Genomic DNA, 24,454 nt, shown 5'->3' with positions numbered 1-24,454 from the left:
ACTATTTTACTGAATTTCTTTCTTTGAATATTCACTTTAATCCATTTCTAAATTAGTTACGAATTCCAATGAGGAATAAATTAATCATTTATCTGAATATTTTGATCTCGATAGATTTTTTGAATTTTCTTTTTACAATCCGTGTGAGTATAAAACAATAGAAATTTTCTTTTTACAATCCATGTGAATATAAAACGATAGAAATTTCTCTCTTAGAGTATTTAATTATTCATTTATTAAATACTCATAGAATTTAAATATAGAATTTAAGAGAATTCTAATTTTGATATAAAAATTCTTTATGCATCTATTTATGCATAAAAATCAACTTCAATGGGAATAACACTTTTATATAAAAAAATCCTTTTATGCATAAAATCAAATTTAATAGGAATAACACTTTTAAAATAAAAAGAATTTCTTTATGCATTTATTTATGCATAAAAATTAATTTTTATAAGAATAACGCTTTTATAATTAAAAAAATTCCTTTACGCATCTTTCTATGCATAGAAATCAAATTTAATTACAATAACACTTTTATTAAAAAAATCCATTATGCATCTTTCTATGCATAGAAATCAAATTTAATAAGAATAACACTTTTATAATAAATGAAAAATTTCCTTTATGCATCTTTCTATGCATAAAAATCAAATTTAAGAATAACACTTTTATATTAAAAAATTCCTTTATGCATCCTTCTATGAATAGAAATCAAATTTAATAAGAATAACACTTTTATTAAAAAAATCTATTATGCATCTTTCTATGCATAGAAATCAAATTTAATAAGAATAACACTTTTATAATAAAACAAATTCCTTTATGCATCTTTCTATGCATAGAAATCAAGTTTAATAAGAATAACACTTTTATAATAAAAAAATCCCTTTATGCATCTTTCTATGCATAGAAATCAAGTTTAATAAGAATAACACTTTTATAATAAAAAAATCCTTTATGCATCTTTCTAATCATAGAAATCAAGTTTAATAAGAATAACACTTTTATAATAAAAACAAATTTCCTTTATGCATCTTTCTATGCATAGAAATCAAATTTAATAATTAATATCAGTGATATCCATGTATATTCATAGGTGAATATGTACATGGAGTAATTAGAATATTTCTTTTAGATGCAAAAATGGTGGGAATTACTCTTTTGGAATAACATAAAAACAAACTTTTTTTTTCATAAAATTCTGGAAAATTTTGCCATAACCTCCTTTATATGGGCTGACCATTTCTCATTTTTATCTTTCTTCACTTAGCTTAATTAACCCAATTTAGAATTATAGAACTCTAATCTACATAATTTTCTAAATTCAAGAGAGTAAACAATAAGAAGAGGTTAATTAATCAAATTTAATTCAACCATTTGTAAAACATAAAAATCAAGAAAACCATAGATTTTTAATTAAAATTTGTAAACAAAGTAAGAAAATTAGCTTACATGGAGCATGTAGCTTGTAAGCTCTGCTTTGGCTTGAGGGATTGAGGGTTCTACTCTTGTTTGAAGCAATAGTGGCCACCAATTCACTTTGGAGAGGATTAGGCCAAAAACAATTGAATTATTAAAAAATTCAATGCAGATGGCTCAGGAGGACAAGAGTAGAGTAACAATGCATAAACACCATTAAGCTTTTACAAAAAGGGGAGGCTTCTATTTATAGGAAAAAGTGAGCCCCTAACCAAGCAAAATGATTTTAGAATTTTCCAGATCAGTTTGGTCAATTTTTGACCATTTTTGGGTTAGTTCAGCTTACTTTTTGGATCTAGATTTCAAACAGGAGAGAGGAGAAATGAAAATATCTCATTTTATTGATTAAAAATTAGGGATAATGATGAGAAAAAGGTGCCTACTTCATGAGGGGAGATCCCCACACTGAGGTGTCAAAATTCCGTTTTTTAATCCTTTATTTGGTCCTTAGTCCACTCTTCATCTTATGTGAGCGTTTACTCATTTTTGGGGTTTTTTTTAATTCTTCAATTTATCTCTTCCCTGGATTTGGATTAATCTCATTTGCCTGTCAAACCTTTGTTTAGACCTTAATCCAAAATTTTCTGAAAACACGGGTCCTTAGGCTAAGGTCTTTTGTGCATATTATAATTTATTTCTCTTTAAACTTCTGTTTTGGGGGAATTTATTTCAATAAGAAGGGATATTTTTCCATCCAAAGATATCTAAAAACTGAATTACCTCTCTCTAGAACATTTTCTCTCTAGGCCAAAACAGGTAGAAACAAGATCTTTTATTATTCTGAAAAGGGAAGAAACTGGGCATCTTGAGGGGCTGGGGAGGAATCTTACATCCTCTTCCACTTGAAAAATGCGAGATGTCCTCATCTCGCAAACTAGGGGTAATCTTGCATCAGTTTGGCTTCTTTCTCCCAGGTGGTGTCTTCAAAAGGATAGAAATTCCATTTGACTAATAATTCTTTGAGAATTTTGTTCCTAAGAACCTTCTCTCGAACATCAAGGATTTCTTCAGGTTTGAGTTTCATCTGCCCTTGGGTTGAAGAAGTTAAGAGCTCATCATTAAGCACATGATTTGGGCTTGGTACATACTTCTTAAGTAGGCTGACATGAAATACATTATGTACTTTGAGATGAGGAGGTAGAAGAAGTTCATAGGCTAAGTCACCTACTTTCTTTGTAATCAGATATGGCCCAGAGTATCTGAGGGATAACTTCTTGTACTTCCCAAGAGATAGAGAACTTCTTTTGGGGCGTACTCAAATAAAGACCATATCTGCTTCTTTGAATTTTTTGCCTGACCTCTTCTTATCTGCATTATCTGCATACTGCTTCTGTCTATTCTAGGCAGCTTTTATATCCTTGCAGATTGATTGCATCTGCTGCTCCATGTCGTCAAGCATCTGTCTGGACATCTCGACCCTAATCAATGGGTCGACGGACCAAGTTAATGGTGTTAGGCAGTCTTGTCCATACAGAGCTTTGAAAGGGCTCATCCCGATACTTTTGTGATAAGAAGCATTGTAGGCGAATTCAACTCGGTGCATATAGCTTAGCCACTTCTTGGGTTCCCTGCCCACAGCATGACCGAAGTATATCTTCGATTACTTGGTTCACCCTTTTTGTTTGACCATCGATCTTGGGGTGGTAAGCTGTGCTGAGATCCAAGAAAGTTCCTACTACTTCGAAGAATGCAGTCCAAAATCTTGACGTGAATTTGGGATCTCGATCACTTACTATTCTCTTGAGTAGGCCATGCAATCTGAAGATTTCCTTGAGAAACACTTTGGCCACATCCAATGCAGTGTAGGTTTCTTTTACTGGAATTAGATGGCAACTTTGGTTAGTCTGTCAACTACCATGAAGATGGAGTTGTAACCTGATTGCACTGAAGGTAGTCCAGTAATAAAATCCATACAGATAATGGATGTAACTTTTGAGGCATTTTTACTCTCTCGGCTTTGACTTTCTGACCTATCAGGCATTGATGTACATGATTAAGTACATCCTTTTTTAGTCTAGACCAAAAGAAGCTTTTCTTTACAGACATGTAGATCTTGATGAAACCTGGATGTCATGCTATAAGGCTATCATGGGCTTCATTCAGAATTCGACCCCCTTAGTTCCCTCATCATTGGGAATGCATAGCCTGCTATTATAATAAATAATTCCTTCATCCAGGCTGTACCCTTGAACTCGGCTCAACTTGAGGAGTTTTGCTTTTCTGCATAAGTAGGGTAGCAATAGGGCCAAAGAATATATCTTGCATGATCTTCTCTCTTGCTTCATTAATCAATGGATTTGACACCACTGTGATTGCAAGCAAGGAGGCTTTTCTGCTGAGGGCATGTGCTACCACATTTTCTTTGCCTGGGCGGTACTTGATTTCAAAATCAAAGTCCTGCAGGGTCTGCATCCACCTTCTTTGGTGCATGTTGAGATCCTTCTGAGTGAAGATCCACTTTAAGTTCAGATGATCTGTCACATCAAAGTGAATCTTTGACCCAGTAGTCTCCACAACTTCAAGGCATAGACTACTGAAAGTAGCTCCACATCGTGGACAGCATAATTTCTCTCATGCATTCTAAGTTTTTGGGATTCATAGGCCACTGCATGACCTTCCTGCATGAGTGCACCTCCCAAGGCAAAACCATTGGCATGAGTTACTACCTTAAAGGGTAGAGAGAAATTTGGCAACTTCAACACGGGATTGGTTATTACCAAGATGATCTTTAGCTTATCAAAAGCGCTTTGACACCTGGCAGATTATTGAAACGGGGTATTCTTCTTGAGAAGATTAGTCAGGGGGAAGCTATGAGAGAATACTTAGGTATAAAAATTCTATACCAATCAGTTAATCCCAAGAATCCCCTGACTTCTTTCACTATCTTTGGTTCAGGCCAATCTATGACTGCATGGACTTTTGCAAAATCTAGAGAAATTCCGTCTTTGGATACCAGAAAGCCCAAGTATTCAACATGGTCAACAGAGAAAGTGCATTTGCTCTTTTTTGCAAAGAGTTGGTGCTTCCTTAGAATCTCAAGAACTTTACGGATGTGAGCTTCATGGTTAGCTGCATTCTTTGAGTAAATCAGAATATCATCAAAGAAAACAAGAACAAAATCATCCAAGTATTCTCTGAGAATGTCCTGTATTAGGTGGGGCATTTGTCAATCCAAACGGCATGATAGTAAATTCATAGTGCCCATAGCGAGTATTGATGGCTGTCTTCGGGATATCTTGATCATTAATCGTGATTTGGTAATACCCTGATTTGAGATCTATCTTTGTGAAGATCTGGGCTCCATTTAGCCTATCCAGAAGCTTATCAATTCTGGGGATAGGATACTTATTCTTAACTGTCTGATTGAGACCTCTATAATCCACACAGAGTCTTAACGTTCCATCCTTCTTTTTTTGAAAGAGAACTGGCGCTCCCCAAGGTGAAACACTAAGTCTTACAAACCCTTGTTCTAACAGCTGCCTAAGCTATTCCTTAAGTTCAATGGCCTCATGGACTGGCATTTTGTACGTGCGCTGGGCTACTGGCCGAGCTCCGGGAGTCAATTCTATCTCATGATCTACTTCCCGAATCGAAGGCATCTCAGTTAGCTCTGCTGGGAATAAATTATCATACTCACTTAACCAATCTGGTTTTTTAGCCTTTAAGTTTGTGTCTGCTAGATTCATTTTGACAACATAGATGAGTTGCTTCTTTCTAAGTCCTTTTCAGTAACCTAGAAGCTTTTACTAATTGCAAATCTGGGGATCCAAAAATTCCAGTTCCTTGAACTTTGTTCCCGTGAAGGTCACGAAAGGAAATGGTTCCATTGTGACAGTGAATGTCAGCTTGATTTTTGTGGAGCCAATCCATTCCAAGGATTCTGTCAAAAACTCCCAAAGGTAAGACTCTGAACTAGCAGTCAGTTACATTCCCATCTAGATTAAATTGAATATGATGTTTCTCATGGTGAGTGAAAAGAATCTTTCCATTGGCCAATTCAACTTGCATAGGTTTCCGTGATTTATGTTCTAAGACTAGCTTACGCAAGCATCTTGGGGAGATAAATGCATGAGTACTGCCTGAATTAATCAAAAGCTTAAATGGCTTACTCTTATACTTAGTTGGAGCATGGATGATAGAGAATTGATGATTTGGCCCTTGGTTTTCAATCACGGCATAGATCTGACCTCTTTCCTCTTCCACTACTTCTGCTATCGTAACTGCTCTGGCTTCTGCAGATTGGGGCGGACCTCTTTCTCTTTAGTTACCCTAGTTCTGGGAGGGAGTTCTGAGTTTACTCTGAACAGAGGTAGATGGTTGAGCTGGAGTCCTCCTGGGATTGAGCTGGAGTCCTCTTGGGATTGCCCTGATTTTGGCAAGACGGTTCTGAGACAAAGGCAAATGGTTGAGATGGAGTCCTCCTGGGATTGCCCGGATACGAAGGGGCTGGTCTCTGTACTCTGGGTCCTTGACTTCCCCGTCCTCTTGACATGGTAGGATGGTTGAGCTGGAGTCCTCCTGATTTTGGCAAGACGGTTCTGAGACAAAGGCAAATGGTTGAGATGGAGTCCTCCTGGGATTGCCCGGATACGAAGGGACTGGTCTCTGTACTCTGGGTCCTTGACTTCCCCGTCCTCTTGACATGGTAGGAGTCGGGCAGTCTTTAAGCTGGTGACCAAAACCCTGACACCCAAAACACCTATTCTCACTTCTAAGCTCATCCCTCTGAATCCTTGAAAGAGGTGGGGCACCTTAGAAAGTGTTCTGAGCGAAGAGTCTTCCTTCACTCCTGAATTTCCCAGCATCTTGATTCTGAATAGGGCCTTGCTGCCTCTTTGGGGGTGGAAAGTTTGAAGCACTTTTTGGGGTTTGGAACCTTTTAAAGTTTGAGTGTGCAGTGGGACCTTAACAACAAATGCTTTGACAAAGTCCTTTGCCATTCTAATAGATTCTGCCATTGAGACTGGTTTGGCATTTTTCACTAAAGTGACCAATGGCTCCTTCATCCCTCGAATGAATCTGGCCATCAGCTGCTCTTCATCCAAAAGTGGAGAATATTTGAGGAGAAGGGCAGATACCTGATGGTATTCTTCAATCGTATGGCTATCTTGCTTCAGTTCCAAGAACTCATTCATTTTGGTTTCCAGGAAGCCCGAAGGACAGAACCTCTTCCTGAGGTAAGCTTTAAGATTTGACCAAGTCTCGGTATTTTGATCGAGACGGTTTGTCTCGCAATGGTTCCTCCATGCGACCTTGGCCGTTTCCACAATTTTCAATTTAGCAAGAGACATCTTGCTCTTCTCGTTATAACCGGTTACATCAAAATACTCTTCTCGTTATAACCGGTTACATCAAAATACTCTTCCATTGCCTCGATCCATTTTTCCACTACTTCTCCTAATTGTTCCCCTTCACCCTTGAAGGGACCAGGTTGGGATCGGTGGTGCAAGGCTTTAGGAACTTCCAGATCTAACTCTTCATCTCATCGGTAAGAGGGTCCGCCGGCTGCCTACTACCACGGCCCACACGCCTCATGATTTTGACAAAACGATATTTTTGTCAACTTAACTTTGTCATCAGATTTATGACTATTTAATTTTTGAGATTTATTTCTTAAACAATAAATATTCCATCATAAACCTTGAAAATAAGATTCACTGATAATTTTATTAATCAATATTCACAACCACGAAAATAATTTGGAATCTTTTGCAAAACATCATTTATTATTATCAAAAGTTTTTGATATATACATAGAGCGTCTCGGCTCCAAAAGTCACCGCCTCAATCGTCTACGTATAAAAAGGCGATATTGCGATGGAGATATGCTATGATATACACGATTCATCACTGATAATGAAGCTCTGTTACATTCATAAAATTAGATTTCTCTTGACCAATTTTTGATATATACATAGAGCGTCTCGGCTCCAAAAGTCACCGCCTCAATCGTCTACGTATAAAAAGGCGATATTGCGATGGAGATATGCTATGATATACACGATTCATCACTGATAATGAAGCTCTGTTACATTCATAAAATTAGATTTCTCTTGACCAATTTTTGACATTAGTACCAGGGTTCAGAGATTTGCTGTTTCAAAGAATTCTTCAGAGAAAAGGTGTTGATTCACCTCAAAGTAATTTTTCAATGAGTAATATTGTTCAGGTGGAAGATGTTGATTTCAAAGTTCCTGCCATATCAGTCAAATATCAGGGCCAACCCATACATGGAGTTCTTTTGGATGGTGGATCAGGAGTTAATATGCTTCTTGAGTCAGTTTATATTCAATTTGGGAGCCAAAAGTGGCATCCAACACCTTTTCAAGTTAAAATGGCTGATCAGAGGAGATTTCAACCTTTAGGTTTGCTAAAAAACCAGGAGATCTTCATTGCAGGATTGAAGTTTATGGTCAACTTTGTAGTACTCAGGATGCAATCAGGGAATTTAGCCTACCCAATGCTCCTTGGAAGACCCTAGTTCAGGTAGGCTAAGTTACAACAAGATTGGGGAGCTAATATGGTGATCTTGAAACAGGGGAACCAGAAACAGACTTTACCCATGACATCTACTATATTTATGCCAAAGGAGCAAAGAGCTTTGTGGGCACAAGGCATACACCTAGCAAATGAAGTAGAAGATGATGAAGAAGAGGAATATTTGATATAAATGTGATGACTATTTTGGGAGATTATGAGGATTGTTTTGCTGTAGCTGTGCAGAAGAGGAGAGAGACTAGCAATTACAGGATATTCAAATAGGGACTGAGATGACTAAGGAACAGTTCAGAGGAGATGCAGAATGATCTATCAACAAATCAGCTATTGCAATAGCAGAGCAAAGATATGAAAACAGTATGAAGAAATCAGCTAGAGTTATGGAGGATGATCTGAATGACTGGACTTTGGGAACAGAGAATGACCCTAAAGTTGTCAAAGTTAGTGTTCATGTGGAAAGAGAATTTAAAGACAGTCTTTTGAAATTATTAATGGAATACAATGATATTTTTGCATGGGAATATTCAGATATGAAGGGGATTGATCCTGCATTTTATTCCCATAGGATTAATTTGAAGCAAGATGCTAAGCCTGTTATCCAATAGAGGTACAGAATGAATCCCAATTTCGCAAAGCAGGTTAAAGATGAAATTGACAAGCTGCTCAGGGTGGGATTCATTAAGCCTGTACATGAAGCAACATGGCTATCTCCAATTATGGTAGTCCCCAAGAAAAATGGAAGAATCAGAGTTTGTGTGGATTATAGAAAGCTCAATGCAGCCACCATCACGGATCCTTTTCCATTACCTTTTGCAGATACTTTTCTAGATTCAGTTCAGGGCATCAAATGTATAGTTTTCTCGATGGGTTCTCAGGATATAATCAAATCAAGATGCACCCTGATAATGAACACAAAACAGCCTTCATTACTGGGGAGCATTTGTGTTCACAGTAATGAGCTTTGGATTAAAAAATGGACCACCAGCTTTCTCAGAGGTGGCAAGTAGAGTGTTTGAGCCCTATTTGTCTTCTTTTATGAGGGTATTTATGGATGATTTCTATGTGTTTGGATCCAAAGAGATGCATTTGGAGCACTTGAGGAAAAGTTTTGAGAGATGCAGGAAGTATGGTATGTCATTGAATCCATACAAATGTGCAATTACAGTTAAAAGAGGAGTTTTGTTGGGCCACATAATTTCAGAGGAAGGTATACAGGTGGATCCAAGAAAAATTCAGAGCATCATAAAGTCCAAGAGCCCAGTGAATCTGAAGGAAACATCTAGGTTTGTGGCACAGTAGATCAAGTGGCACAGTAGACATTTAAGATATTTGTCAAATGTATGTGCACCCTTGTCACATTTAACCAAGAAAGGAGTAGAATTCAGGTGGTCAGAGGCCCAGGAAAAGGCATTTCAGACTTTAAAGAAGATGATGGTGGTAGCTCCAATTTTGCCCCTTGATTGGTCTTTACCATTCCATGTATTTGTTGATATTTCAGACATTGCAGTAGGAGCTGTTCTTATGCAGGCAAAAATCAAAAATTGGTTTAGACCTGTCTACTATGCAAGTAGAATGCTTGCTTCAGCTGAGAGGAATTACTCAGTTATTATAGAGAGAGAAGCTTTGGGCATGGTGTTCTCTTTGGGCATGGTGTTGAGACAGGAAGGTTAGCAAGATGGATGTATGTGTTGCAAGAATTTGACTTTGTGATAGTACATACTCCAGGGAATCAGCATGCTGTGGTGACAGATTATTTAAGCAGACTTGAAAGTAAAGAAGATGCTGCAGGAGTTAATGATTATTTCCCTGACTCTGATCTGTTTGTTGTTGAGAGCTGGAGCTCTGACTCTGATCTGTTTGTTGTTTAGAGCTGGAGCTCTGACTCTGATCTGTTTGTTGTTTAGATCTGGAGCTCTGACTCCTTTTATGATCAAATGTTGCTGTTTCTCATTGATGGATTGTTACCAGAAGAGATGAGTGTGGATCAAAAAAGGACGTTTGTGCTGAAAAGCAAGCCATTTGTAGTCATTGCCAGAGCATTATATAGAAAGGAGATAGATCAGATAATAAGAAGATTTATTCCTGATTTTGAACAAGCAGTAGTGGTACAAGAGGCACATGCAGGGTTGTCTGGAGGTCATTTCTCAGGGGAAATAATAGGAAAGAAGATTTTACAATCAGGTCTATGGGGTGGCCAACAGTTTTGAAGGACGCTCACACATATGCCAAGGAATGTTTGGTTTGTCAGCAAGTGGGCCAACCCAATTCTAAAGATAGGATGTCAAACCACCCTGTGCTACCTTTAGATCCATTTCAGAAATGGGGATTAGATTTTGTGGGTCCTATTAAGCCAAAGAGCAAGACAGGTAAGAGCTATGTTCTGGTGGCTCTACAGATTACTGTACTAAATGGGTGGAAGCAGTGGCTCTCAGAGATAATAAAGCAGCTAGTGTGGCCAAATTCTTGTATAGTAACATCATGACAAGGTTTGGATGTCCCATTGAGCTTATCAGTGATCAGGGAACACACTTCTTAAATGATGTTATCAGAGAGCTGACTCAAACCCATATGATTTTGCATAAGAAGTCCACTCCCTATCATCCTCAGGCAAATGGACAGGCTGAGAGTTCAAACAAAATCCTGCTTAAAATCATCAAGAAGATTGTTCAGGACAACAAGTCTAATTGGGATATGAAATTGGACTCAGCTTTATGGTCATTTCGAATAGCTTTTAAAGTAACCACTGGAATGACTCCTTTTAGGCTTGTGTATGGGTTAGAAGCAGTAGTACCCATGGAGTTTGTGGTGCCTAGCTTGAGAGTTGCTGTAGAAAGCAGACTCCCACTCAGAGAGTCTCTGATCTATAGACAGCACAATCTGAATCAGTTGGAGGAAGACAGAGCAATGAGTGCTTATGTTTCAGAGATCATTCAAAAGAGGAGACAAGCTTGGGTAAATAGGAATGTCAAGTTTAAAGTCTTCAAAGTGGGAGATTGGGTCATGCTTTACAATTCCAAGTTAGGGCCACACCCAGGGAAGTTGAGGCTCAGGTACATTGGGCCCTACAGAATTGAAAAAGACTTGGGGCAAGGAACCTTTATGCTTTCAGATGCCTTTGGAACATTGGTACCAAAGGGGGTAAATGGGTTTAGACTTAAGCCATTTGTGGGCACTCCCCCTGTAGTTCAGAGTACATGTTCAAATCAGGGCAGAGTAAAAGATCAGGGAATAGAGGAAATTCAGAGTTTGTGTGTGGATCAGAGTCCACTTGGATTTTTAAATTTGAACGGTGGGGAATACATTTCGCACGAGTCGGTTGTCAATTGGCTTGATTTAACTTTTTGTCCGACATTATTTGCGGTAATGGCCGACGTGATGCATGAGAATCCCTATAAACTCGCACCAATGAGAGGACGGCATGCACGGATTCATCCAGCCCATTCTAGCAGTGTATGGAAGGGGAGATTGCGAGAGGTGACATCTGTGTTTCAGAGGCGGTCATTCCAGAAGCCTCATTGTGCTGAGTACTGTGTGCCTCATTCTTCTTCTCTTTGTTCTCCTTATTTCCCTGCTCACATGCCCCGTAGTTCTACCACTAGGCCGGACCTTCTTGCTCTGAATACTGTTAGGCAGAGGTTAGCCATGGTGAAGGATAAGCAGGCTATGCAGCAAGGGCGACCTAAGACGGAGGCCACATCTGTTCGACGGTCCCTGCGAGAGCATTCAGCGCCAAGCAAAGAAGTGGAGCAGTATTTAAGCTCGGATTCTAAAGAGACGGAGCAACAGGAGGAGACTTCTATGAAGGATATTTCTACTGTTGTGGGTAGCCTGATGGAGAACTTTGCACCTTTCAAGTACAGCATGGATTTGGAGAATAACGCAAACGTTCAGTGGCTTACTTCAATTGGGTTGATCAGGTATGCAAAGTTAGCCTGGGCTGAGTGGCAAGACAATATATATGCTCCCACACAGTTAGCTCTGCTGAGAAAGACAGAGGGAGTACTCAAAGGAGGTACAAGAATAACCCCAGCTCTAATTTCTCAGTTATTTGAATTACCTTTTAACCCAAGTTTGGGAGCTTTGAATTTAGTTTCTGATGAGGATATGGAGAGAGAATTTGGGAATCCTGTTGGCTCTAGGCATTATTATCATTTGAAGATAGTAGAAGCTGCCAGGAAGCAGCAATTGCGATGGTTTATGGAGCGTGTTCTTTTACTCCAGAAGGTTGATTATATGTCAAAGGAATCTTATACCCCTTTAGCTGCAGCAAAGGTAGGAGTAGATGTGGATTGGGCCATTGTGGTACATTAGAGGATTATGATTGAAGTGGGAGAGAAGGATAAAAGGAGAGCAGTTAGTAAAAGCAGGCAAGGCCCTTTCCTCAAGGCCTTATTTGATTATGACTCTTTTCAAATAGCTATACCTGCAAAGCCTATGGACCCTAGACTTTCTTCACATACAGTGGCTCTGACTTTGAAGAGGAAACTTAGGGATAGACAGTTAACAGAGGAGGAGCAGAAAATAGTAGGGTGTCTCTTGGAGGCAGGTTCTAATTTGGAAGAGGCTATAACTTCTGTGTTGCAGTCTGGGATAGATGATAATGATTAACCATTTTTAGGGACAAAAGTCTCTGGGATAGGGCAATCTCGGACTCTTTCTCAAACCAAGTTGGTGAAGAAGATGCAGTTGAGTGAAAAGGAACATGTGGCAGCAGGAGGCAGCAAAAGATACGATCTATTGAAGATGCAAGGGACTCCATTGGTAGTTAAATCTGGTTCAGAGCAGTCTTGGACTGCCACTTCAGAAAATGTGGGAGATACTCTTGTAGTTCTGAAGAAGTTTTGTCTGCAGCAGCAGCAGGCAGGCAGCAGCAAGTTGAAAAGAGATATTTCATCTCTCCTCTCCAAATTCAAGTCTAGTTCTAAAAAGTAAGCTAAACTGACCTAAAAATGGTCAAAAATTAACCAAACTGATATGGAATATCCTAGAATCAGTTTGCTTGGTTAGAGGCTCACTTTTTCCTATAAATAGAAGCCTCTCCCTTTGTTGAAGCTTAATAGTGTTTTTGCACTGTTACCCTGCTTCTCCCAAGAGCCAAAAACTGTGAATTTACTCATAATTCATTAGTTTTTGACCTTCCCTCTTCTAAAGATTGGTGGCCACTCTTGTTTCAAACAAGAGTAGATCCCTCAAACCAAGCCAAAGGAAAGCTCTCCAATTCCTTCGTAAGTTGGAAATTCTCTCTTTTTTCTATTCATTTTATGGTTTTTATGATTTTTGTCTTCTCTAAAATGAATATGATGTTATGCCTCATTGAAAAAAGGCATTCCTCTAGTAAATCCAACCATTCTTTATCCTAGATGAATGATTAATGGATAAAATCAAGTTTTTCATAATGTTTCTCTTAAATAAGTAGAAAATATTTACATTAGAATGATTTAAATACTCTTGGTGAAATTATAATTAATTTTACAAAGTAAAAATTTGAAAAATGGTCAGCCATACAAAGGAGGTTATGGGGCAAAATTTTCTAAAATTGTGTAAAATAAGTTTTACTTTTTTTAATTCAAAAAGAGTAATTCCCATCGTATATGTATTCTTAAAGTGTTATTTTTCATCCTAGGTATAGAAAAATGCATGCTAAAAATATTTTATTAAAAAAAGTGTTACTTTCTTTAGAATTAAATGCTATGCATAGAAGGAAGCATATTGAAATTGTTATTTTGATTATAAAAGTGTTATTTTCATCATAAATGGATGCATAAAAGAAATTCTTTTATATTGAAAGAGTGATTTTCATCATAAATGATTTGTATGCATAAACATATGCATAAAAGATAATTATTATATTAAAAGTGTGATTTTCATCATAAATGATTCTTATGCATAAATGGATGCAGAAAAGAAATTATTTTATATTAAAAGAGTGATTTTCATCATAAATGATTTGTATGCATAAACATATGAATAAAAGATAATTTTTATATTAAAAGTGTGATTTTTATCATAAATGATTTTTATGCATAAATGGATGCATAAAATTAATTGTTTTATATTAAAAGAGTGATTTTTATCATAGATGATTTGTATGCATAAACATATGCATAAAAGATAATTTTTATATTAAAAGTGTGATTTTCATCATAAATTATTTTTATGCATAAATGGATGCATAAAAGAAATTCTTTTATATTAAAAGAGTGATTTTCAATGATTTGTATGCATAAACATATGAATAAAAGATAATTTTTATATTAAAAGTGTGATTTTAATCATAAATAATTTTATGCATAAAAGAAATTCTTTTATATTAAAAGAGTGATTTTCATCATAAATGATTTGTATGCATAAACATATGCATAAAAGATTTTTTTATATTAAAAGTGTGATTTTCATCATAAATGGATTTTATGCAGAGAGAAATTCTTTTATTCTAAAAGTGTAATTCCTACTAAATTGGATTTATGCATGGAAAGATGCATAAACAACTTATTTTCATCCAAAAGTGTTATTCTCATCAATTTTGATTTTATGCATAGAAAGATGCATAAAGAAATCTATTTTTATTTCAAAAGGGTTATTTTCATCAATTTTGATTTTATGCATAGAATGATGCATAAAGAAATCTATTTCTAGTTCAAAAGAGTTATTTTCATCAATTTTGATTTTATGCATAGAATGATGCATAAAGAAATCTATTTTTAGTTCAAAAGAGTTATTTTCATCAATTTTGATTTTATGCATAGAATGATGCATAAAGAATTCTATTTTTAGTTCAAAAGAGTTATTTTCATCAATTTTAATTTTATGCATAATAGGAAGATGCATAAAAGATTGATTTTTAATTCAAAAGTGTCATTCTCATTTAAAATGAATTTATGCATAGGAAGATGCATAAAAGATTGATTTTTAATTCGAAAGTGTTATTCTCCTTAAAATGGAATTTATGCATAAATAGATGCGTAAAGAAATCTTATATCAAAAATAAGAATTCTCTTGTATTCTATAAATAGATATGATGATGTGAAATGAATCAGATAGATGAAAATGAACGAAGAATGGATGGAGATGTATGTATGTGAAAGAATGGATGTAGATATATGTATGTGAAAGAATGGATGTAGATATATGTATGTGAAAGAATGGATGTAGATGTATGGATGTGAAGGATGGATATGAATGCATGTGAAGGATGGATGTGGATGCATGTGAAGGATGGATGTGGATGCAGGTCAAGAATGGATGTGGGTGTATGTGAAGGATGTATGTGAAAGGAAAGATGTATGTGTATGTGAAGAAAAGATGTGGATGCATGTGAAGAATGGATGTGGGTGTATGTGAAAGGAAAGATGTATGTGTATGTGAAAAGTATGGATGTGGATGTATGTGAAAGGAAAGATGTATGTGTATGTGATAAGTATGGATGTGGATGTATGTGAAAGGAAAGATGTAGGTGTATGTGATAAGTATGGATGTGGATGTATGTGGAAAAATATATGTGGATGTGAATGTGATGGATACGAACGAGATTAGAGGCCATGTGATGTGATGTAAATTGGATAGATATGAATGATAAGGGATGTGATTGAATGATATAAGATGTGAATGAATATGATAACACATGAATCGGGATGTGAATGAATGATAAGGGATGTGAATGGATGTGATGTGATGTGAATCGGGATGTGAATGAACGATAAGCAGCATGAATGAATGTGTTAGCATGTGAATCGAGATATGTGAAGTGGATGTGATAAGATGCAATGTAAACTGAATATATGTTAATGTATGAGAAGTGATGAGATGTATGGGTAGATGCAAGTGGATGTGATAAGATGCAATGTAAACTGAATATATGTTAATGTATGAGAAGTGATGAGATGTATGGGTAGATGCAAGTGGATGTGATAAGATGCAATGTAAACTGAATATATGTTAATGTATGAGAAGTGATGAGATGTATGGGTAGATGCAAGTGGATGAGATCCGATGAGGATAAACGAAGAAATGAAATAGAAAAAGATGTGATTAGATAAATAATGGGGAATGCTTATGAAATGAATGTGGATTGATGTAGATGAATGTATGAATAATGTGGATTGACATGTGGATTGATGTAGATGAAGGTATGAATAATGAAGTTTGATGTAGATGAATGTATGGATGATGTGGTTTGATGTGGATGGATGTATGGATGATGTGGGTTGATGTGGATGGATGTATGGATGATGTGGTTTGATGTGGATGGATGTATGGATGATGTACGTTGATGTGGATGGATGTATGGATGATGTGGTTTGATGTGGATGGATGTATGGATGATGTGGGTTGATGTGGATGGATGTATGGATGATGTGGATTGATGTGAATAAATGTATGGATGATGTGGATTGATGTGGATAATGTGGACTGATGTGTGGATGATATGGATTGACATGTGGATGATGTGATTGGATGTGAATTGATGTGGGAATTATGTGATGTGATAAGGATCGATGAAGTAAAATTGTGGTAAGATGAGAAAAGATGGGGACTAATATGTAAGGATTTGGAGTGATTGAGAAAAGATGGAAATACTGTTGGGACTGTAATTGTATGTGAAATCTGTTTTTAAATGACTTTTTTATGTCAAGAATACTGGGGTAGCATTTTGACCGTCTTGTGAATGAGGTCGTGGAGATCTATCTGTTAAAGTTGCAACTGCTGATGGAGAGTCAATGGAGGACGTCTCGTGTAGCAAGGTCGGCCGAGGTCTTGACCAGCCTCAGTTTGATTAAAATGGTGAGCTTTCGGTATAGTGGATGAGGGACCAAGGAAGCGGCCTATGAGTGAAGCGCTAGGTGACCTGCGAAGGATCCTAGAGGGTGCTGACCATACGGTGCTCGGGCTCAGGGTCGCCAAAGATACCCACAAGTACGTCGGGGAAGATATTGGAACAAGAAGTAAGAGTTGTTTTCTGAATTCGGGTGTGGATCTGGTTGATTGACCTTGCTGGTCCTCAACAGATGAGTCCATGACTCTTTTATATGGATCTGTTGGTTGATCTTACTGATCTTCCACGGAAATTCCATTTTGTTATGTGAATATATTGCCGGTTACTATGAGCTAGGAACTATCGAAAAGGCCCCTGAGTGAACAGGTGGTGAGCGTTCTGGTTGCCAATGATGGCATAAGTACACTGATGAAGGAATGATTGGAAATAAGGATTCAACCAGAGATTTTGGGGATTGTGATCAGTGACACAATGGTTTTATTGAAGGATTGTTTTAAAGATACCTGATGCTGAGAAAAAAGACAATTTCATATTGGGTGTGTAAGTGGTGTGACTAGTTTTATGTTTGCATGAACATCCAGCTAGGGGGCCTGGGAACTCTTTTCCCTGGTACCTGGGACAAAACCTAACTAAATTCCTAATTGGATCCCATCACTACAGTGGTTGGGCGGTTGGCTAACCCATGGGACTGGATGGCATTAGGCTGGACTGATGGATCCGTAAATCGAGACTCAATTTCTGTTTAGTTCGATAGATGAAGTAAATTCCGGACAAAAATTGTTCTATGGAAAAGAATCAACGGTTGTGCCTCTCAATGAGGAAAAAAGCATTAGTCTCTATGATCCAAGTACAGTCTTTTTCCCTGCTCTCACTATGGGACTTACGGGTTCGGTCAGATGAGCTCAGTTAGTTAAGGCTTTTGACTACGTTAGGAAAAAGTTATCCTAGTGGAATCGCCCGTGCTTTTCGGGCAAAGGAAGTTTTTCCGGGTTCGGTTTTGGAAAAACCGATGGATTAGTCTCTTGTCCGGATATCCATGGGCGAGGCCCCGAGTGTGGGATCCTGCTCTGCGCAAGATATGCTACTTCCGTTGCTAGCACCCCAAATCCGTTGCAAGGTAGGGACGAGGATCTCACAGATAGGATCCATTTAAGAATTTGGTTAGGTTTTGTCCCGGGTACCAAGGAAAAGAGTTCCCAGGCCCCCTAGCCGGATATTCATGCAAACTTAAAACTAGTCACACCACCCCAATATGAAATTGCCTTTTTCATAGATTCAGTTGTCTTTAAAACAATCTTTTAATGAAACTATAGTATCACTGATCATAAATCCTCCAAAATATCCAGTTGAATCCTAATTTCTAATTTTTCCTTCATCGGTGTACCTATGGCATCATTGGCAACCAAAACGCTCACCACCTGTCCACTCAGGGGCCTTTTCGATAGGTCCTAGCTCATAGTACCCGGCAATATATTCACTTATAAAAATCAAAATGGAATCTCCGTTGAAAATCAGCAAGATCAACCAACAAATCCATATAAAAAAGCCATGGACTCATGCGTTGAGGACCAGCAAGGTCAATCAACCAGATCCATGCCTGAATTCAGAAAACAACTCTTACTCCTTGATCCAAAATACCTTCCGTGATCCACATCACATCACATCACATCCATTTCACCTCACATCTCATTCATTCACATCTATCTCGATTCACATCTATCTCGATTCACATCCCATCACATCACATCTCATTCATTCACATCTATACCGTTTCACATCACATTCATTCACATCACATATCATCCATTCACATCTATCCCAATTCACATCACATCCATTTTACATCACATATCATCCATTCACATCACATCCATTTCACATCACATCTCATTCACTCACATCTATCCATTTCACATCACATCACCTCCATCCATTCACATCCATCACATCACATTCATTCATATCCATCACATTCATTCTCATCACCATCCCATCACATACATTCTATCCACATAACATCACATCACATCTATCCCATCACATCACATCTATCCCATCACATTCATTCATATCCCATCACATTCATTCTCATCACCATCCCATCACATACATTCTATCCACATAACATCACATCATATCTATCCACATCACATCACATCTATCCACATCATATTTCATTCATACACATCTCATCTCATTTATTGACATCCATCCAATCGTTCACATGTAGTACGACCACCCACATCTATCCATACATTTATATCTATCACTTCACATCCACATACATTCATATCTATCACTTCACATCCACATATATTCATGTCACATCACATCTCTTTACATCACATCACATTCTTTCACATACACATCCACATCCATTCTTTCACATATACACATCCACATCCTTTCTTTCACATACAACCACATCCTTTCTTTCACATACATCCACGTCCATTCTTCATATACACATTCACATCCATTCTTTCACATACATCTACATCCATTCTTCACATACACATCCACATCCATTCTTCACATACACATCCACATCCATTCTTCACATACACATTCACATCCATTCTTCACATACACATTCACATCCATTCTTTCACATATATCCACATCCATTCTTCACATACACATCCACATCCATTCTTTACATACACATTCACATCCATTCTTTTACATACATCCACGTCCATTCTTAACATACACATCCACATCCATTCTTCACATACCCATCCACATCCATTCTTCACACACACATCCACATCCATTCTTCACATACACATTCACATCCATTTTCATCACATAGCATCCATTCACATCCCATATCATTCATTTATATCCCGATTCACATGGCATCACATCTCATCCACTCAGGGACTGCTTCACCGGCCCTCGCCCATTGTACCGGAAGCGCATCATTTTTCAACTATACCGCCGCATGAGCCGTCCTTTGAACACTCCCCGCCACAGCTGATTGCAACCGAACTTCCCTTATAAAAACATATACCAAATGCTCCCTCCAGCATTCTGGCGTAAAACAGTCCTTTAAGAAAACAGGGTTACTAGGCAACTTTTTAGTTTGATTTTTTTTTACAAGGAGTATTTCTTGAATCAATATTTCCAAAACTTCTTGATCGAAATTATGAATTTCATACCATGATTCCTCAAATTCTATAACCATGATCCACAGATCAATTTAAAGGGTCTCAACTTAGTTTCAGATTTGGCGGAGTTTTGACTGTATTTTTCTAAACTAGTCACACCTTCTTTCCTCGAAATTGACGAAAGAGTTTTGACTGTATTTTTCTAAACTAGTCACACCTTCTTTCCTCGAAATTGACGAAAGAGTTTAGTCTTGGTCATATGTAGTCTGATTCAAGGTTCGAGTATCCAAAATATCTTCCCCAATCCACATCACATCCATTTTACCTCACATCTCATTCATTCACATCTATCCCGATTCACATCCCATCACATCTCATCCATTCACATCACATCTCATTCATTTACATCTATCCCATTTCACATCACATCACATCACATTCATTCACATCTATCCCAATTTACATCACATCACATTTATTCACATCACATATCATCCATTCACATCTATCCCTATTTACATCACATCCATGTCACTTCACATATTATCAATTTATATCACATCTCATTCACTCATATATTATCCATTTACATCTATCCCAATTTACATCACACCCATTTCACATCACATCTCATTCACTCACATCTATCCATTTCACATCACATCTCATTTACTCACATCTATCCATTTCACATCACATCACCTCCATCCATTCACATTCATTCATATCCATCACATTCATTCTCATCACCATCCCATCACATACATTCTATCACTTCATCACATCACATTCATTCATATCCATCACATTCATTCTCATCACCATCCCATCACATACATTCTATCCACATAACATCACATCACATCTATTCACATCATATCTCATTCATACACATCTCATCTCATTCATCCACATCCATCCGATTGTTCACATGTACGACTACCCACATCTATCCATACATTCATATCTATCACTTCACATCCACATATATTCATGTCACATCACATCACATTCTTTCACATACACATCCACATCCATTCTTTCACATACACATCCACATCCATTCTTCACATACACATTCACATCCATTCTTTCACATACATCCACATTCATTCTTCACATACACATTCACATCCATTCTTTCACATACATCCACATTCATTCTTCACATACACATCCACATCCATTCTTCACATACACATCCACATCCTTTCTTCACATCCACATCCACATCCATTCTTCACATACACATCCACATCCATTCTTTCACATACATCGACATCCATTCTTCACATACACATCCACATCCATTCTTCACATACACATTCATATCCATTCTTTCACATACATCCACATCCATTCTTCACATACACATCCACATCCATTCATCACACATACACATCCACATCCATTCTTCACATACACATTCACATCCATTCTTTCACATACATCCACATCCATTCTTCACATACACATCCACATCCATTCATCACACATACACATCCACATCCATTCTTCACATACACATTCACATCCATTTTCATCACATATCATCCATTCACATCCTATATCATTCATTTACATTCCGATTCACATGACATGACATCTCATCCACTCAGGGACCGCTTCCTCGGCCCTCGCCCATTGTACCAGAAGTGCGCCATTTTTCAACCATATCGAGATTGGTCAAGACCTGGGCAGGCTTGGCCGCGTGAGCCGTCCTTTGAACACTCCTCGTTGCAACCGAACTTCTCTTAGAAAAACATATACCAAATGCTCCCTCCAGCATTCATGCATAAGACAGTCCTTTAGAAAAACAGGGTTTCTAGGCAAGTTTTCAGTTTGATTTTTTTTTAAAACCAGGAGTATTTCTTGAATCAGTATCCCCAAGACTTCTTAATCGAAATTATGAATTTCATACTAGAATTTCTCGAACTCTATAACCTTGATCCACAGATTAATTTGAAGGGTCTCAACTTAGTTTCAGATTTGGCAGAGTTTGGAGTGTATTTTTCTAAACTAGTCACATCTTCTTTCCTTGAAACTGACGAAAGAGTTTAGTCTTTGGTCATAGTCTGATTCAAGGTTCAAGTTGGATAAGATTTTTTTTGAATTATCTTTCTCGAAAAGGTTTGATAATTCAGTTACTATTTTATTGAATTTCTTTCTTTGAATATTCACTTCACTGATTTCTAAAATTAGTTATGTATTCCAATGAGGAATAAATTAATCATTAATCTACTCTGATTTTGGCAGATAGAACCCTGATTACTCTAGAAGGAAGGGGCTGGAGTCTGGAATCCTGATCCTCCCTGATTTCCCTGCCCTAAAAACCTTGATCCAAAAGGAGTTGGGCAATCCATACTTCGATGTCCAAATCCTTGATAGTTATAGCAATTCACTCTCTTGTTCAAGGGTGGAACTTCTGAAGTTGAAATCCAGGGGATTGAGTTTCGGGAAAAGGACATTTCTTCCATTCTGGAACTTCCCATATCCTGGGTTTGATCTGATATCTCTTAGGCGGAGGAAGGTTAGAATCATCTTCTGGGAATAAAAACCTTCTGAAAGGTGACGGTGCTAGCTTTGGCGGGACTTTGACATCAAAGGCTTTGGTGAAATCCTTCGCCATCCGAACTGCTTCGGCCATGGAAACTGGCTTGGCATTCTTCACCAGGATATTCAAAGGTTTGTTCAGTCCCTGAATGAACCTGGCCATCAGCTGTTCTTCATCCAGCGGAGGCGAGTATCTGAGGAGAAGGGGAATGCTTGGTGATATGCTTCAATAGTTCTACTCCCTTGGGTTAAGTCTAAGAACTCGTTCATCTTTGTTTCTAAAAAGCCGGGAGGACAGAACCTCATCCTTAGGTAAATTTTGAGATCAGTCTAGGTTTGGGTATTTCGGTCGAGACGGTTTTTCTCGCACTGGCTTCTCCATCCCACTCTAGCTATCTCCACTATCTTCAGCCTTGCAAGAGCCATTTTGCTCTTCTCATTGTACCCGGTGATATCAAAGTGTTCTTCCATTGATTCGATCCACTTCTCCATAGCCTCGCCCAAGTTTTCCCCTTCACCCTTCAAAGGTCCAAGCTGCGAACTATGAAGAGTTTTACAAACATCAAGGTCGAGCTCTTCTTCATCAAGTTGGGGGTTAACATTTCTACCACGGCGACCTCGATCCATGTTCCTATCAATATGAAAATTCTTGTTAAGTCTCTTTATTTATGATTCAATCCGATTTTTGATTCAACTGATTCCGGGGTTCTCTAAATAGGTCGGCTCCCCACAGAATCAAGGGATAAAGATACTTATATAGAACGCATTATCAATTAACAATTCATTCAGAATATCTCATTCATATCTTTAACATAATAATGGTCAATCAGACTAATTTTTTTCATCTGAACAGTCCTCCATGGGGATTTTCATTTTTTCAGATTTTTAATTTATCATCCCTTAACTTGATCCACTGGACAAAAGTTAACAGTAGCAATCTATCAGCACAATCCACTAATCTCACAGTGATTGGCTGAAGTCATTAACGTCATTCAGGTTAAGAACATCATCACAGGGACTCATCCCATTCATCCTCATTGCGGTTTTGCTCAGCTTATTACATTTCAACCAAATTTCAGGGATCATCATTTTTCAATCAGAATCCAAATCAACTTATCAGTTCTCAACAACCAAAATTTAAAAATCATATCAACCACATTTGAATTCATCATCTGGATAGCATTAATGCTTAAAATTTCAAGTCTTGGATTTACTCGTTCATACTGCCAGTAAAGAGGTGCAGTTATACCCTCCGTATATACGAGTAGTCACGGTCCCTGGTGGAATTATAAGGTAAAGACCATCATATCTAGGCCTCAAGCAAGTCAAGGATTCCATGCAATTGTGGTACTTCCATTTGAAGACCCAATTACTAATTTATAAATTTCAGTTCAAATAACAATTTGTATGAATTTCATCACACAATTCTGATCTTATATTGCTACTTCATAAATTTTTGGCATTTTTGGCTTTTTGGTTGATCCTTATTAGTCAATTTGCTCTATTACCAGCTTTGAGATCCCCGTCCCCACCGTGTAACGGATTCGAGGTGCTAGCAGCGGAAGTAGCACATCTTGTACGGAGCACGGTCCCACACTCAAGGGCCTACCCACGGATATCCAGACAAGAGGCTAATCCATCGGTTTCTCCAAAACCAAACCCGAAAAAACTTCCTTTGCCCGGAAAGCACGGACGATTCCAGCAGGATAACTTTTCCCTAACATAGTCAAAAGAGCTCATCTGACCGTACCCATAAGTCCCATAGTCAGAGCAAGGAAAAAGACTGTACTTGGATCATAGAGACCAACACTTTTTTCCTCATTGAGAGGCACAGCCGTCGATTCTTTTCCATAGAACAATTTTTGTCCGAAATTTACTTCATCTATCGAACTAAACAGAAATTGAGTCTCGATTTACGGATTCATGAGTCCACCATCCAGTCCCATGGGTGAGCCAACTGCCCAACCACTGTAGTGATGGGATCCAATTAGGAATTTGGTTAGGTTTTGTCCCGGGTACTAGGGAAAAGAGT

This window comes from Cibotium barometz, chromosome 52, assembly GCF_041138505.1.
Source record: "Cibotium barometz isolate CiBa-2024 chromosome 52, ASM4113850v1, whole genome shotgun sequence".
NCBI lineage: Eukaryota > Viridiplantae > Streptophyta > Polypodiopsida > Cyatheales > Cibotiaceae > Cibotium > Cibotium barometz.
The sequence above is the reverse complement of the archived record's forward strand: the minus strand, read 5'-3'. Positions refer to the sequence as shown.